An 18,223-nucleotide genomic window follows, 5' to 3' on the forward strand; every position below is an offset into this window, starting at 1 on the left:
GACGTGCACAATAATTTCTTTACACTGTTATTACTTTAATCATTAGTTTTATGTTTTGACGTTGTAAAGCATGTAGGGAAATATGTTTAACGAGTTAATTAGTGAGCGTTAGAGGTGCTCCTAGGAAGATTTTATTACCTTTGGACAGAGCCAGGTGAGTTGTTTCCCCTTGTTTTCCAGTCTTGATGCTAAGCTAAGCTAACCACCCACTGCCTGTAGCTTCTTGCTCACTGTACAGACATGACAGTGGTAACCATCAAATAGTGTTTTTCCCAAAATGTTGAACTTTTCCTTTAAAGTTGCTGATAAATTCTTTATCCATCAGGACGGAAGAGCCTCTAAAAGTTCAAGTTTAATGGAAAAAGACACACGAAACACTTCTGAATGACATTTGAATCAGGTGACTTGATTCTTGAAGGGATTAATCTGGTGGAATTTCTCTATCCGGACGTAATGTTGGCTGTGTGCAGCTTCATTACAAAAAATATCCATCTTCAAAAAGCCGTGTCTCTCCAATCCCGGTTTGATTTATCTTTCCAGACGCCGAGTCTGATGGATGTCCAAGCGCCTCATGCATTCCCATCAAATATTTGATGTGCACCCAGCTGCTGTTAATGCCGAGCTTCGCAGCAAACAGATCAGAGCGGTCATGGAGGGAAGAGTTGTGTCGAGAGGAAAGAAACGTTCGGGGCGAAGCGACGGCGTGACCGAAGCGAAACCGACAGATAAGAGAGGAAGCGGAGGGGGCGGGAGAGGAGCTGCAGCCCGCTTCTCTTCTTCTCTGCTGCTGAACGCCGTCGTTCTTGGGCCAAAACTTTTCGTGTGCCAATTTCAGCCTTTAACCAGCAGCTCGTTTTGGGTTGGAGTGGTCCTCCAATAGGAGGTGTGAACGGCGCACTGTATCACCTCCATTCGAAGCCTCCCGTGTTGTTTGAATCTTTTGTTTAAACTCTGCCATGATGTCAGACGTTAAGACGAACGCCTTCACGGTGTTTGGACTTTCTGGCTGCTTTGCCCTTAGCAGCAGCTGCTGATAAGCAGCCATGTGTTGCGGGTTCAGAGTCCTCCTGATGGTCGGGTCGGCACCATGCGTGGTCGCTCGCCGCCCTGCTGTGTGTGTGTGTGTGTGTGTGTGTGTGTGTGTGTGTGTGTGTGTGTGTGTGTGTGTGTGTGTGTGTGTGTGTGTGTGTGTGTGTGAACCAGAGGCAAACTGCGAAGCACTTTGGATAAAAGCACCATATTTAAATTCAGCCATTTATCCTTTCATAGCGCCTGTGCAGCTGCAGATTTCTTCTTCTTGTGTTTGAGTGTTTTTGGTTGGCGGTCTGCATCTTGCTCGGGGTTGTTGTGCCAGCCGGCGGTCAGCAGTTGGGTTCTATCAGGCCTAAATTTTAGTTTGACCCCCACACACACCGCAGGCTGCGCTGTAATGGCAGAGATTTGGCAGATGAGGCCAATTTGAGGCTTTTCGTTCGTCTGTTCGGCCCAGCGGATCAGTTATTTTCAAGTGTTTCACCTTCGCAGCCATGTTTTGTGTGGCGCTCCGATTTCCCAGGCTGCACTTTCACACGGATGATGCGATACACAATCCAGCCAATGACGTCACACTATTCCACCAACAGAGGCAGTGAGGAAGAAGAAGTTATCTAGTAAACGATGCTGGATCACAAACACAGATTACTGACTAGTGATCTCTACCCGACGGGTCAATCTGTAACTCTCACCAATCGAGTCCATTCTGATTCTTCAGATTCTGGATTGAATGAGCAGAAGAGGAGGCTCTAAACCCTTCACCGGTGTCTTCAGGCTGATGAAACAAGAAGCACAACTGTCGATCAAAGGAAATGATCTTCAGTTAGTTCGTAGTTAAACGCTGCAGTGTGTGTTGTCTTTGATTGTTATTGATAATCGCTGCTCTGCTGACGATGTGGAACGTTCACATTGTGCTTCACGTTCGTCTCGCAAAGGTAATTATTTACTCGTGAAATCAAAACTTGCCGTTTTTTCGCGAGATTCATTTCTGCCACAGATCGTTCCCCCTTTTTTTAAACCGCCGCCATCACGTTATTTATTAACATTTATAAAATCGATCTTTCCTACGATTTGGAATTGATTTGTGAATTGATTCTGAATGTCAGGAGAGTTTTTTTTTTCTCCTCGTCGTAGCTGAAGAGAAGACGGATGAGAAGAGACGGAGAAAAGAGTTTCTGTCGGCCAATAAAGACAAGCCTGTGATGCTGGAGAGGCGATTGAAAAGTTGTTTTGTATTCGGCAGACTAGAACTGTGTGTGTGTGTGTGTGTGTGTGTGTGTGTGTGTGTGTGTGTGTGTGTGTGTGTGTGTGTGTGTGTGTGTGTGTGTGTGTGTGTGTGTGTGTGTGTGTGTGTGTGTGTCCAGTGATTTGTAGGTGTAAAGGCTCTGCTCTGTCACTTCCATTAAACATGCTGTCCTCATTTCAGTTCTCCCTCACCTCTCCTATCTCTGCCTCCCTCTCCGTCTCACTTTTTCTCCCTTTCTGTCTCCTCTTCCCTGCGATGCTCATCTCTCGCTTGGTTGCCGTTGCTGAGGTTTGGACTCCAGCTTGCTGCGACACGCACACGCACGCACACAAACACACGCACACACACCTCAGACAGAATGATCCACTACACTGGTCAGGAAATTGGACCCTCAACAGTCTGTATATTGGAAATGAAATTCCTTTGAAAGGCCTAGACACTGCACACACACACACACACACACACACACACACACACACTCTGTCTCTCTCACACTGAGTTTTGAAGACAGGAGTCTGTTGCCGCTTGCTGGTTTTAACTACAGAGTCTTATCTGCAGAAGAGCTATTGGTAGTTTAAAGATAGAGCTGAGTCGCAGCTCTCTCTCTCTCTCTCTCTCCTTTTGTCTTTCTCACAGTCAGTGTCTCTCGTCCACGTGTGCCGCTGACAGATAAGGCATTGATGTTAATTGCGAGACATGTAGCCTGTCAGACGGAAGGAGTCGGGTGGAGAAACGTAGATGTGAGCTTCGACCGATGCAGGATTGTCATTTTCACTCTGAGTGAAGATTATTTGAAGAATAGTTTGTCAGCTCTCTGTGTGTAAAGGATCATTTTGATTTATTACAACTTATTTTTGTTGCGTTTGGCCACCAGCTCTCTCTAAGCCTGTTTTCTCTTCCATTAACCTCACAATTCTTTTGTAATGTGACTGTAATTCATAGTTTTTCTTCACCTTCAAAGGCTTATTTTCACTTTATTGAGAGTTTGTCTGCTCTGCTGAAGGAGATGATGAAGTTAGAAGGTGTATCTTATTAATTTGTCAATGAAAAAGCCCGATTGCCTCACTGCTCGTGTTTCTCCGCCTGCCCGACTTCTTTTTTTGACATGTTATTGGAGAGTAGTACAACTTGATAAACAGGAAGTTTTACACTTCCAGAAAGTCGGGGGGGAGTCACGAGGGACAGATTTTATGAGAAGCAGATATGCTGACGTCCATAACCTCCATAAACACTGGATCCTACATTTCCCACAATGCAACATGCATGCAATTCAGAATTTTCAATAAAAAATATATCTGCTGATACTTTGTGTGTATGTGGTGTCAGATGTTTACTGCCACGTTTGACCCACGATGTGTCAATATCCACAGAGCAGATCGAGCCACACAGGAAGTCAGACACAGGAACGGTGAAGAGAACCCGGTAGATTTTCAAAATAAAACACCCTGTGCAGATTCTCGATTGTAAACCAACGTTAAACACAATTAAAACAGATTTTACTTTGAAGCCTACTGACCCACGATAGAAGCAAAATATCAAGGAAAAATGATCAAATCAGCTAAATCAGGCAGGAAAACTGCACAAATACTGTCAGCGTATCTGCAGCCTCATAAACTCATATGTTAAATTGAGTTATTTTGACCATAAGTGTGTATTTTAGCAGCATGAGTCTAATGGAGGATGTGGACCTGCTTTCTGCTAGCCTAAATGACAGTTAGCATTCGCTCGGTGATTTGCAGGTAAAACGGCGTCTAGACTTCCTAAATATGGTCCTCATGCAGACTGCAGTTGATAGCACGGTTACATGAAACCTCAACACGTAGACCTGCAAATTACGACGTCACTGCTCCCTTCATGGTCATGTGACACTGCAGAGAAGCTCCAGAGAAAAGCAGAAAAGCGGCCATTATTAGTATAATTTTTGGCACCTGCAGGGATTTTTCACCCTCCGGAAAACTCGTATTGGCCTCAAATCCTGTTTTGTCAGCCTGAGATTTTGGAGCTGATGTTTGTTTGTGTGTCACTCACCTCCCAACCTGTAGCACGATTCCCACAAGACCCCCAGTTTCTCTGTGTACCTGCATTACAAAGACACAGTGTGCGTCTCTCTATCTGTCAGGCTGAATGGTGATGAGAAGCCCTCCTGAGGTGGCGTACGTGCACGCTCATGCACGCGCATGTACGGCTGTGTGTGTGTTTGTGTGTGTGGGAGGGTGTTTGTGTGTTCTCTGACGTTTTCTTTGTGATTCTTGTTGGGAGTTTTTCATCTGGTGAGTTAAACTGGGACCAGGAGGAAGCATTTGGCACAGATTAGTGTGTGTGTGTGTCAGTGTGTGTGTGTGTGTGCTGTTTCCCTCCTTCACAAAGAAGCTTTTTGGTCAAATGATCTAAATCAAATCATTTGAAGTATAAAATGCATTTATTCTGGCTGCAGATTGCAGAGTAAATGTATCTTCTCTGCTTTCACAAACACCATCAGCGTCCCTGAACTCCTGTTGTTGTGATCAGATTGTCATTAGTTATGTTCAATAAGAAGCAGGCTGATTCTTTTGTTGTTAAATTGCTCTTAAAATTCATTCTCAGGTGATATTAAAAAAAAGCTTCGGCTCAGCGCCTCTAAAACTGTAATTTCCTCTGTAGCAAATTTCCCAATTTATCCTCTCAGCTGTTTGCAGCCCTGAACTGGAATCCCCATTAACCTTGAGGCTGAGTCATTTTGGCAAACTCCCATTAACCTCCAGAATGAGCCGTTTGGTGGATTCCCATTAACTTCCAGCATTAGTTGCGTATCAGACAACAAAGGAGTGCTCGTGGGTGGGGTCAGACTTTATTTCTGCCTCATTTGGAGATATTTTGTCCCTCTCTTACGGGATGATTGCTAAAATTAGGGTCACATAAAGTCGACTGAGGAAACAGTCAGGTGTGCGTACTTTGTGGACTCACAGTGGTACACATGTAAAGCTTCCAGAAGGACTTCAAGAAGGTGTCTGCATCGGTTTCCTGGGTCCTGCTGGCCAGATCACGTTACCTTGTGAGGCAGCTGGATTCACAGGATCACATGAGATCATGAAAGCCTTGTCGGGCTTCAGGTTCTGCACTTGTGGACCAACCGGTCGGCACCCTTTGAGGAGCTACTGGTGGCTACGTTCTCCTAAAGAGGTTAGCGTAGATGCTGCTGTAGCATCAGCTGAATCAGGACTAGAGAGTATTTCTTCATGGAAAGAAGAGCAAAGAACGGACTCAAGGTTGTTCCTAATGTTTCGCTCTTCTCGTAACTTATGTGGTCGGTTAATCTGATTGGCTGAAGTCTGTGATGGTTCATCCAATCACCTGCTGCATTTTTTTGAAAGTGTGTGCCCTTTTCCAAACAGTTGCCATGGACAGCTTCCTTACCTGCTCCGTCAGGTTGCCGGTTTCATCCCTCAGTGCAAAGACGTGAACCGAGGACAAGATCGCCCAGGTGTGATCGTGGGAATGAGTGGTTTTCAGTCTACACCTGTCAGATATGTTATCTTCTCAGAGAGACAGAAAGATCGCTTGCAATTAAAAAAAGTTTGCAGGAATGTAAGTTGGATTTCCTGCCTTTGATCCACTCATCGGTTGATGATGCTCTGAGTTCAAGAGGGTTTGGCAACGATAGCGATGCAGCTAAGTTTCATATGTTTTGAGCGGTAAAGGTGGAGATGGACTGGATGATGAGCAATATTCCAGCCAACAGTCTCGCTGCAGCGGGTCACGACCCATCTCGCTCTTTCTCCTCCTCTTGCAACATACGGAGTTTCTTCATCTTGGCGTCAGTCCGGCTGAGTGCAGCAGCTTCAGCTCACTGAATAAACCAGCAGCCTCAGATGGTCGGGAGAGGTTAGGTTGTCAGAGCGAGGGAGGACAGAAAACGGAGGCGGCTGACGCGAGGAGGAGGAAGCGGGACATTCGGCAGATCGAGAGATGGTAAAAGCGAGCTGGGGAACAAACGGTTGCGAAAGCAGGGAAAGAGCGAGCGCTGACGAAAACACGAAGAGATGGAAACTCAAGAAGTAATGCTTAAACGTCAGGGAGTGTAAGTCGATGTGAACGCGTGAGTTCCCAGTACTCAGCCTCAGGTGGTGAAGCAGTAAATATGAGGGAAAGACAGATGATGGGTTGAGATGCAGCCTGCAGCTCGGCACTTCCTTAATGCTCTGTGTCATCTCAGTTAGTGTGGTTTCCACGGTGATTTCCCAGCATCCATCCAGCATTCAGCCGTGGACACAGGAAGCCATGCGGGGAGCTAAATGCTCTGCTCACACATACGGACTCACGCCAGCACGCGTCCTCTTATCGGCCTGAGGTGAAATGTTCAGTGTAATACAGTTAGCATGCTCAGCTGTGATTGGACAGTCTTCATGCCGTAGATGATGTCCAGATCGATGTGATTGGTGGCGCTTTATCTCGGCTCTTAATGAACACTGCATTGGTCTCTCGTGTTTTCATGAAAGTTAAATCATCAAAACTGGATCAGCGAGTTATTGTCGATGACTGAATGAAGGCCTGCAGGAAACTCGGAGCACTTGTAATTGTTAGAAGACATCATCGCGTAGACGCATCGGCTTTCATCGCATCTTCAGGAGAACCAGCCGGTGATGAAAGCAGGCAGTAAAACCCTTTAACGGGCACATCCTGTTCTTAGAAGACTTGCAGCTTGTGATCTCTAGAACCCATGAGAACGGGATCTTAAGTGGGTTTGAAGCGTCTTGACAGTGATTGATACCAGCAGGGAGCTCTGAATGCAGACCACAGTGCTGGTCCTTATCACCGACACATCCGGCTCCAAAACAAGATGTCAGCTGTTTGTGCGGGGAAGAAAGACGTGGCCTGACTGCTAGTATGAAGGCGGCGTGACGGGAGAGCACATGAGAAGACGTTGCGATGACAGCCGTTTTCACAGAGCCGGCATTGTAGTAGAATCTCTGTTGAGAAAATCGGCGTTTGTGTTGAATCCAGACCTCTTTTTTGACGCTTAAGAAAAGGGCTGCAGGCATGAGATTAAAAATTGGACACCTCTAGTCACAGATGATTCATTGAATTAGTCCCACAAAGCTCCGGAGCATTCAGCAGTAAACTGCAGAGAGATGGATGAATAGTTAGCATAATTGTTATTACGGTTCTTTTGCTGCGGCGCATCTGTCTGTGTTGTGTCTCTGTGCTCTTTTTCTGGTCTAATTGTTCTCAAACTGCCGAGTTAGAGGTCTCAGAAGAGCAGCACCACGTGGAAAACTACACCAGGCGGCTACGACAGAGCAGCTTAGTTTCTTGTTGGCTTAAACAATGCAGAGTCACTCTTTCCTCAGTAAAGTGTGATGACTGACGGGTGATGTTTTCTGTGAAAGGAGCCATTAATTGAAGCTTAAAGTGTAAAATCAACAGAGTGAGCGCTCTGTCCACATAAAGAGGGGCTTGCAAACATGAAAAAAAGACATGTTGGCGTCTCTGCGCTCTGATTTCTGAGTAATAAACTTTAATTTCATAACATGTTAAGGACACTAAGAAGGTTTTATCCTTTGCAGCTGGAGGAAGAAATTGAACGCATCGTTTCAATTCATCCTGGCAGCGTTTAAGTTTTTGAGGTGAGTTACGATCCACAGTAAAAAAAAACAAAAAAGAGGACAGAAATATGAAATCATGAATGGAATAATTCAAGCACAACCTGGATTCAGTACTGAATCAGAGAGGTCTTTGATCGCAGTACTCACGGCCCAGAGCTCATCTAATTTGTGGTAATATTACACCTGGGATGGCGGGCAAAAAGTTCAAAATCTGACTTCACGTTAGATCTCCAGAACATTTTCATTATTTAATTTCAATTAAGAGTGATTTCTTTTTTCATCTAACGTGTCCTGTTTCTCCTGAGTCAGTGCGCCTGTTATCTGACTTTTTACAGTGGGCTGTCTCTGTAAAATGTTAAAGCTGCCCTCATCAGTATTTTTATATTGACAGTGGATGATGTTACTAGATGTAATGTGAAAGGTGTTGCTCATCGTGACAAACCCACTGAGCGTCAGCACCGGCGCTGCACTTCCTCTCACTTGTACAGAGTTTTTTTAGCGTCTTTCAGCTCGTTGTTTTGGTTTCAGTCTCAGAGCTTTTATCAGGCCCATTTCCAGCCGAGAGTGCAGGTTTCAGCATAGAAAGTCTGATAAACTCACTACTTACCCGACCTGCTACCAGCAAACAGCAGACAGACGAAGTTAGCAGCTTTCTGATGAAGTAAGTTGAGCATTTGGCAGCTAAAGAGGTCGTTCTCAGGAGGTGGTGGAGACCAAAACAGACTTAAAAGGAAAAGGAGTGAATGTGACTGCAAGTACCAGCCTTTTCATTATTGATTAATCTGCCAGATATTCCCTTAATTAAATGATTTTTTTGGAGTACAAAACATCAGGTAACAGTGAAAAACGCCACCACAGACTCCGAGCCGACGTCTTCAAATGTCTTCTTTTGTTTGACCAACAGTCCAAAAGGCAAAGATATTCAGTTTACTATAATGTTCAGTCGACAAAAGCAGCAAAGTCTCACATTTTACAGCCAATAGCCGTCGAACGATTGGTACTCTTTCATAAACGACAAGCGATTAATCGAGTAATGCTGTTGTTAATGAATCTATTGACCCATTGTTGCAGGTCTTGCAATGTGTCTGTATCTCATTGTTAATATCTTGTTCTGCTGCCCCCCAGTGGCCAAAAAGAAAACATGTAAAGAACGTGTTTTATTTGTGTCTTTTTGGAGGAAATGATGCTTCAACTCTGCCGTGCATTTTAACTTGATCAACAGTAGATTTTCATTTTCGTTCTCGTCACATTGTACGAAATAAATTTTTTCCTGTAATTGAAGTAGGCAGTTTGACAGAATACCAGCAGCGGTTTTCAGCTCTGATCAGTAAGACTGCACACTGCTGCTGGGCTGCACTGCTCTGAATAATATCCTGGATATATTTGTCCTCTGGTTCCTACAGTACACTCAGCTTTTATCCGCCGCCTGCCCTTAAACCAATCTGATGTGCACAGTCCAGCCCCCCTGTGACTAAAGGTGCCAAATAATTTATGACTTCTGGGAGTTTCTGTAAAGTCCGCTGGGTTTTTGTTCCAAAGCAGAGCACAACTTCAAATGGGAGTGTTGGAAGCCAAAAATCTTATCACACAGACCGAGTAATGGTCGAGTCACCGGTATTGATCAACCTCAGCAGACATATTGTGGTCATTTTTCTGCTATGAGGGCCGGTAGAAATCTTCGTTATGGCCCCCTTTATAACATAGATGACAGGCCTTAATGAAATACGATGTGTTCCTGTCTCCCTGTCTGTAAACTGCTCAGTCGTAAAATTAACATTTGGTACAAAGCAGAGCTTTTGAGCGAAGCCTGAACAGAATCCCTCAATATTTCTGATTCAGGACGAACCAAGAGAAGAGGGATCAAGGCAACCTCACTGCAAGACTACTCTTTTTTTTTTATTGTAGCTGTTGTGAAGCCACAAACAAGTTAACAGAGTAGGGAGGAAAAGAGAGCTGAAGTGGCTCGTCCCTCAAAAAAAAAAAAAAAAAAAGCTTAATTCCAGAATAGATTTGATCCTTTGGGTCATAGCAGCAGGATGTTCAGATATCCTCTGTAATAGATATCCTCTGTCCAGCAGAGACCATAAATACTCTGAGCGGCTCAAAGGAATTGAGAGAAAGTGGTGGGAGAAACACCCTAGAAGTATACCCAGGTGTTTTCTGCAGTTTTCTGAAAAATCCTCGTCTTCAGTCCCACATTTAGAACAGAAATTCATCATGTAATGTTCCGCGTGGGTGATATCCAGCTAACTAGTGATGAAATGGTTAGTCGATTAATCAAATAGTCAGTCGACGGAACATTAATGAGTTAATTAATGCAGAATAATGGGCTCAGTTTGAGCAGCGTTCGCTCGATCCAGCTCTTTTTGTTTGGCTTTGGAGTGTTGGTTGAATAAAACAAGTGATTAGAAGACATAACCTTGAACAAAAAGAGTAATCAGTGAATTGGGACGATAATGGGCAGATTAATTAATGTACACAAACATCTATACAAGAGACCAAATCCTCTAAAGAGCTTAGAGTCCTCAAAACTCTGTGCCCGGTTGCCAGATATCTAAAAAAGTCTGTCTTTATATCATCAGAGCAGAGCTGAAATGATGAACAGAATAATGGTATTAGTGGTTTTTTGAGGAGAAAATGCCACATATTTGCTGGTTCCAGCTCTTTAATGTGTTTTGACAGTATGCTTTTGGGGTTTTTGGCGGACAAACACGACATCACCTTGAGCTGCGGGAAGTTATTTACTTTCTGAGATGGACAGAACAATCAATAAATCGAGATGATGAAAGTAATTCGTGTCAGCCATTAGATTCGGCCCTACTTCAGAGTCTCATTCTTTAATGTAGTTGAGGATCTAATAATAATTCTATTTGGCCAAAGGGAAAAGTATTTGGGCTCAAGGACAGGTGGGAAGGAGACCTAAATACAGGAGCCCGCAGACGTCCTTGTCAGGAAGGGGATTTTGCATCAGAAATGTATATTTATCAAAGGCTCCGGCAGTCACCTGTCAGAGGTCACCTGGCCGTGGGTCGATGTGGAGGAGGAACTGGAGCAGACTCAACACCCAACTCCCACATGGTAGCGTTTAATATTTAGGACTCTACTAGTGTTTCAATAACGAGCGCTCAACAGCTAAGATTAGGAAAAACCAGCACGACCCATTTCTGCTAATTAAGGTTCACGGGGGTCAAACCGGGACTTATCAGACGCCAGCGTCGACTCTGAAGGAATAACAGATCTCAAGATGGCAGTCGAGGAGATTGATTTAAGAACTCGCGGTTACACGAGTGAACAGGTAGCGCACAAAAGAGAGATTCACAGATATTAATATTTATTCTGCTTTTGCCTCCCCGGAGCCAGATCGCACAGCCCTGACTCACTTACAGCTTCCTCAACACTCCCCATGGATCAAGATTGATTATTTGATATTAAAAATGTTCAGCGCCACATTGAGATGTGGTTTAAAAAATAAGCTCAGGAGACAGATTGACAGCCCGCGAGATGGATTAAATGGCTGCGAAACTGTGCCGGCGAGTCTTCCAGCAGTCTAATGAGTTTCTGTACGGCCGGAGGAAAGACGGGGGTCGTAGAGATGGAGAGGATTTAATAAGACCACCAGCAGAGAAACCGGGAGAGATGAAGAGCAGGCGGGCAGAACTTTGTTTCACCTTCTGAACCTCATTATGGAAATGGGCAACATTTCTGATTGCATTGCTGCATATGTATTTGTTCCTCATACAGGTGTGTGTGTGTGTGTGTGTGTGTGTGTGTGTGTGTGTCTTCCTCGCTGTGCAGAACCAAGCCTGTAACTGTACTTTTGTCGTTCTCTCATGTATACTTAATGCCAGGATTTTATAGTTTCATGAAAACAAATGAGTCTTCAACAGAAAGGAAGAGCAAAAAGGCACCTTTTTAAATTTAATGAGTCTCATTTGGCTCGTTAAAATCTTTATCTTTTTGCATTTAAGCACAGTTCTGAGTGTAAGTGGCACAGTAAAGGTACTTTGATGTAACACGACTTCGGTCCGGCCGATAGCGGCGTTGTTTTGATGGTCGGTTGGTCTGTCGGTCAGCCTCTTTGGTCCACGCTGAAATATCTCAACGACTCCTGAAGGCATCGCTGTGAAACCAGACATTCCTACATCTTTGGTGTCCCCTGAATTTTCCTCAAGTGGCACCACCGGGTCAAATCTTCTGCTTCTGAATGATGTATTTGTGATTAAGATGTTGGGGATCGGACCCCTGGAACAGGTTTGTTAGAGAACTGACCACTATAGGACTCCGGACGGAGAACTCAGGAGTCATCAGCTGGATTTGAGCTCTTTATTTGCAGAATAATAGTACAAGTAGTAGAAACGGTACAGCATAGCATACTGAATTTGCTAGTTTCTCAAAAAAGCGCAAAGAAACAAATGCATGTATGTCTATACAGTAATACATGACTAGTTAGCAAGGCTAGCATGTTAGCTTAGCTCAACAAGCCAATTTCTGGACAGTCTAATTCGTGAACGAGCTTTTCCAGTATCACAGCGGTACAATTAACTCACTTAACATCGACTAGAGATCGGAGTTATTGAGCTCCTGGCCCTCACAGCAGTGGTTTCCATCACGGTGTAAAACATCTGGTCACAACACGCTCTCATAGCAGCTCGTTGAAAAAGGTGCAGCCAGCTGTTTAACATGACAAACCACCTCCTTTACATGGGAAAAAAAAGACACAGACACGTTTCTTCTCACAGCACAACCTCTCTCCTTTCTCCAGACAGGCCTGTCAGTTAACCTTTGACCTCTTCCTCAGTAGTTGGCCAGTTCATTGTTGGAGTTGAGGGTCGCGACCCCCGGTGACGCCTGGCGACTTTTCGCTGTGGTGGCTTTGTGTCCAGATAATACTCAGACATGTGCCGCCTTGTTAACATGTGTCCCCGCGCAAAGTCGTGAAGCCAGAGGTCAGACGTGTTGACACTTCTGTGGTGTCCTTTGTCCAACGCGACAGAGGATGAAGATAATTAATACTGTGTTGGTGTTTTTTCTGGTGCGTACTTTGAAAATGAGCTTTTTGTGATACGTAGCAGTGTCGGACCGTTTTTAGGCTTGATGCTGATATTTGTGGAGATTTGTCCAAACAGCACATTTGTTTGAAAAATTAGACTTTTTAAACAACCTTTTACTTCCTGTCTCTTCTTTTGTTTTTGAGTTACCTTCATTTTCTAAAGTTTGACACATAAGAGTGCATTTATGTGATTAAAGTGTTGAGTATCTGTGGTCACTTAAAGGATCCTAATGAAAATCAAAAACAATTAAAGCCGCAAGCGGTGATAAAGGGCCCTTGCACCTTCGGCTTGAAGCGGGGCATACTGCCCCCCCGAGCCCATCATCTTTTCCTATATGGCCAGATCATCGTATTGACCTTCTTTGTTACCGGGCAAACAGATCAGACAGACAGACAGTTCATGCAGTGGCAATACTGCACATTTCTTAAATAATTTTTTCCTATTTCCTATTAAAAAGATACCTAAATTCATCGAGCCGCTATTTTGTTATTTTAAGAGATCTCGCAAAAGCCTCCGCAATTCTTCAGGGTCAATGCCTTGAGCTCATGTGGAAAAGGTTCTACGCTCATTGGATGTACAGTGTAGGACAAGTACATCAAATACAACATTTTTAGTACTTCATTCATCTACCACATGGTGGCGCTATGCTATATTTTCATTTATAAGACATAGACATGTTCGTAGTCATAATACGCATCACCCTGTGAAGGCACAGCACTGGGAAATACTGCACACATTTTTAATATTTTTTTTCTATTTTCTAAAAAGCTACCTATGCGCTATCGAGCACCTAGGCTCCGTAAGGGGCGGGGCTTTTTTGTGTACGTACCTGTCACCCTACCGAACACCGGTGCAAAATTTCCTTCGAATTTGCGCATGGCAACCCCCCCTCAATTGCCCAAACGTCCATGGAGACAAAAATAAATAATAAAAAACATTACTAAAAGAATAGGGCCTCACGCCTTCGGTGCTCGGGCCCTAACAAGCAACTCATGCTACTAAAAAAGCATCTATCCAAAGCCTGATATGTCTTATTCCTCTGTCCCTCGGAGCTTTGTTGTTGTCCAAATGGCCAAACACTACTAAAAACACAGTGATCCTCTGGTGACATTTTGTTTATTCTGACTCAGTCCCACAAACACCGTCCTGCTGCCCCAAATACTCACTAGAGCACCAAATGTGGATTAATCTGCTGCTCTAAATAGTCCCCAACAACTGCGCTGGTTCCCCCTGTCACACTCACATTTTTTATAAGTGAAACTTTACTTGTGGCTTGCTTTTTAAGATTTACATCTCTGGTAGGGACCAGTGGTTTCATGGCCCAGAGCCACAGACAGGAAGTCAGAAATGACTCAGAGAGGGACTAACACATTTGGTTTTGGTCCTTTCATGGAATTTGTTGGCAAACAACACGACATTACAACATGATCCTGCAGACAGATGATAGAGCATAATGAAGCAAACCTTATCGGCTGCGTCGACATCCGTGTGTTTACCAAGCGGTCCGGCAGTAAAGAGAGCAGAGTAAATCTCTGCCAGGTTTGTTCAGCTTTCTTTCTTTAGGTTGTTATTGTGGTGTGAGTTGCAGTTTTCTTGCTCGTTTCCCAACCTCGTTTCTTCATCTTGGGTTTTTGCGTTCTCTGGGTGTCCACTCCCCTAACAGAGTCCTGCCCCTGCACAGTGCAGTACATGGGAAAAGGGAAAGCCCCTGTGGTCCCTGAGGAATACTGCATGGCTCTGGTATGACGATGGAGGAGATAATTAAGAGCAGACCTACTTCTCTGTACCATTGCAGAGGACAAATGACCTCTGCAGGGACCTTCCTCCATGAGTCTTTCCGTCCTCTGTCTCACATGTCTTTCTCTCATAGCAGACTTGGTCATGGCTGTTGGACGATGTGAAAGCTCTGAAACAGAAGAGATAAATTGCTCTTGCCTCTTTTTAGCTGGCCTGGATCTCACGTACAAGTTTGAATTTAACAGGCGATTCTGGTTTATGACAACTGCGATTGTATTTTTGTACATTTGGTCATTGGTTTTAATGCAGGAATCTAGAGGTTTTCCCAGATTGCTCATAGTTTTTGGGTTTTTTTTTAAATAAAACTATGACAAGAAAATCTACTGTACATTTCCAGTTTTACAGATTACATCATATCTGTGCAGGCGAGCGCTTCAGTCCTCATCAGACCTGTGATGTTTGGCCCTCTGAAGAATGTGTTGATGAACTTTAGGTGAATAATGATCAAAAGCTTGCTGATAGTAACAAATGTCTTCAATAAATTATTAATTCTAACTCCCACGAGTAAGTTGGCTCTGCATATTTTAGTTATCAAACCATATAACAACGGAAGTGCTCCATGTGCAGTACAGAACTCTTAAAATGAGTAATAGATGTAATAATGTTTGTTAAAAGTTTGATTTTATGGCCTAATTCACGAGCTTTATCTTTAAAATGATCTCGGATTACATTAAATGTGCAGACGCAGCATTTAGCTGCAGCACAGAGCTAAAGCAAACATCAGGAAGCTACAGTCCGGGTTAAAAACTTAAACAATACGGACATCATGTCCCCATCGGGATGAATCGTATTAACCTTTGGCGCCATAATCGGGTCAGAATTACCTGCAGAACTTGTGACGTTCTCATCAGCCTCAGCTGCGCTTTGCATTTAGTGGTAGTTAGCATGCTAGCATGCTAAAGAGTAGCTTTGATCGTACTTCTGTACGGATGCGGGCAGCTGCTCTGCGTTTATTCAAAACAGGATTGAGGATGCGTTCAGGACAAAACACGCTCGTTTTGTTTGCTTTTTCGTGTGCAGTCGACGCTCTCAGTCCTGAAGACAGTGGACATCATCCCTGCTGAACATTGTGAGCGCGTTAGCATGTTGACATTAGCATTTAGCTTGAGGCACTGCTATGACAAAGTACAGCCTACCAGCGTTGCTAGCATAGCTGTACATGCTAGCGACGCTGGTTCCTGTACTTTAATTTTGGAATTTTGTGCTTTAATGCCGTTGATTTCTGACCGCTGTAGCTGATGAAGTCAATCACTCTATGTTAATCCTGACATGATGTGTTTGTTGACGTGGAGCTGCACCGTCGTCAGTCCTCCGGGGGTGCTCGTGTGTTTTTAGAGTCACGGTTTCTACCATTGCAAGAAAAACGTCTTGAAATCCGGCGGAGGCTCGTCGTTTAATAAATTTCACAGCGCAGGAAATGGTCTCCGTGTGTCCCTGATTTGTCTCGTGACTGTGTCAAACTGCGCTTACTAATGCCAGGAAACCTTGTAAACCAACTGTAAAACTCCAAGAACACGTTCAGGTCAGGACACAACACGCGTTAACGTCAGTAAGATTAAATGTACGAGAGGACGTTAAAATCCAAGGTGTCAGAGAGGAAATCCACCCCAAAATGGAAATGTGTTGTTTTCCTCTCATGGCTTTTTTTTGTACGTCTGATCTGAAGGACTCGAACAGCACAACGGTTCGTTTTGTGAGGCTGGGTGTTCCCTTTAAGGTTTAGTTCAGGGTTGAAAGATGAAACGCTTCGTATTCAGCTGACTTCTCTCTGCCTCCCTCAGGTTCACCCCCGGGTGAATCTCCTCATAACGCCAAATTACTCCTCGCGCTCACAGACGACTGTTGATCAATGCTTTGGTATTTGGAGCACAGTTTTTGTAAACTGTGGCTTACAGATGTCTTCTTTTGTGGTGGAGCCTTACAAGACAAAGCTGAAGAGGGCAACAAACCAGGGTTTTTCAAATCTTTGGTTAAAGGTGATTTTAGGGTTTAAAGCATGAATCTCCTCACAGATTGTGGAGTGTTTGTTTCCTCTCTTCAACAGCAGAACAGGCTGTTTCAATGAAAACTTTACTGCACTTTTACATTCAAGACACTCATATGATCTATTCCTTTGTTCATCCTCCACGCAGCTGCAAACCTGCTCAGATTTAGCTGATTTGGCCGTTTTTCCTTGATGTTTGTGCTTCCAGCAGGGGTCAGTAGGCTTCGTAGTTAAATGGTTTCTTTATTCTTTGTCTGTTTTAATTGCGTTTGTCGTTGATGCTCAGGGTGTTTTATTTTGAGAAGTTTCTCTACACCGTTCCTGCGTCTGACTTCCTGTCTGGCTCGATCTGCTCTGTGCAGATCGACGCGTCCTCTGTCGAAGCTAGACTCGGAAATTATTAGACTGACCGCAGCAGAAAGCCAACACTGTATTTGTCGGTCACTTCCTGTATCGATGGTGAAAACACAGTTGTTATAATCGTGTTTGATCCAGTGCAGTACGGCTTTGCTGGGAATTATCAGCTTTACACTTATTCCAACTATTTGGTGCTTCTGCTGTCTTGCCTGTGAATATTCTCATTCATCCAGGTCATTGTAAGCTTTAGGGCATTCAATCGTTCGCAACTGGACCTCTTCAGTTAGTCTTAGAAGACGTTTCGCCTCTCATCCGAGCAGGCTTCATCAGTTCGTACGCAACCAGACTAGATAGGACAGCTCTAGTCCAATGCAATGGTGTTAGGTTCAAGTATTTATCCCCTGAGTGAGGCTAACCCCCAAAATCAAGAATGGTATCACTCTATTGTGAGGCAAACGATCCCCCCATTAAGGCGGGGTGGGGTGCAACCCTTGCTGTCGTTACTGCTACTAAACATGCAAATAAAAGCTATTTTTGCACACATTTTGCAAGTGCTCACTTGGTGCATGTGATTCTTTCTCGTGAAGCATGTTGAGCTGAAATTTTTTTTTTGGAATTCACTTTTTATTGGTTTTCTTATTACAAACAAAATCACAAAGGATACAAGACGTACCTCACAAATGAACATGCACCAAAAGACAAACCTAAAACAGACACTACCAAGAAAGGAAAAAAAAAACCAAAGGATCACAGGGTAAGCAGTATCATCATCAAAAATCAGCAGACAACAACATTACAAGTCTCAATGCATAAAGCCTTGCTATTCACATCTCATTCATAAGTTGCATCAATCCATATGGTCAGGCATAATCACATAAAAAATACCGCCCAGGCCGTCCCAGGAAGGAAAGAAGCAGGGAGAGCCTCACTGTTTTTCCTTATTGTAAATCAGTTACTCATTCAGTACCAAGTTTAAGTAAGGGCCCCATATTTTCCAAAATATCTCCAGTTTATTGTTCAGTTTAAAAAGTATTTGTTAATAGTTTGCTATTTTAGTCATTTCTCCACACCATTCATTAAAAGGGATGGCATTTTTCGTTTTCCAGTGCCTAAGCACCATCCCACAGCCAACGATAGTTTAGTATTTTTTTTATTAGAATCAGTCGGGTGAGGA

At 43.9% G+C, this 18,223-nt stretch overlaps 1 protein-coding gene across 3 annotated transcripts in view; it reads left to right on the forward strand.

The window, feature by feature from the left end:
- Nucleotides 1-18,223, forward strand: part of plxnb2a.1 (plexin b2a, tandem duplicate 1) — a 164,991-nt gene that overhangs the window by 25,090 nt on the left and 121,678 nt on the right. Inside the window, exon 2 of one of the 3 annotated variants that reach the window (XM_041963495.1) lies at nt 7,822-7,881. The exons of the other annotated variants lie outside the window; for them this stretch is intronic. The gene's annotated coding sequence lies outside the window, so the exon portion shown is untranslated. The remainder of the gene's footprint in view (nt 1-7,821; nt 7,882-18,223) is intronic. 3 annotated transcript variants of the gene reach the window in all.

This window comes from Chelmon rostratus, chromosome 22, assembly GCF_017976325.1.
Source record: "Chelmon rostratus isolate fCheRos1 chromosome 22, fCheRos1.pri, whole genome shotgun sequence".
Classification (NCBI taxonomy): Eukaryota; Metazoa; Chordata; class Actinopteri; order Chaetodontiformes; family Chaetodontidae; genus Chelmon; species Chelmon rostratus.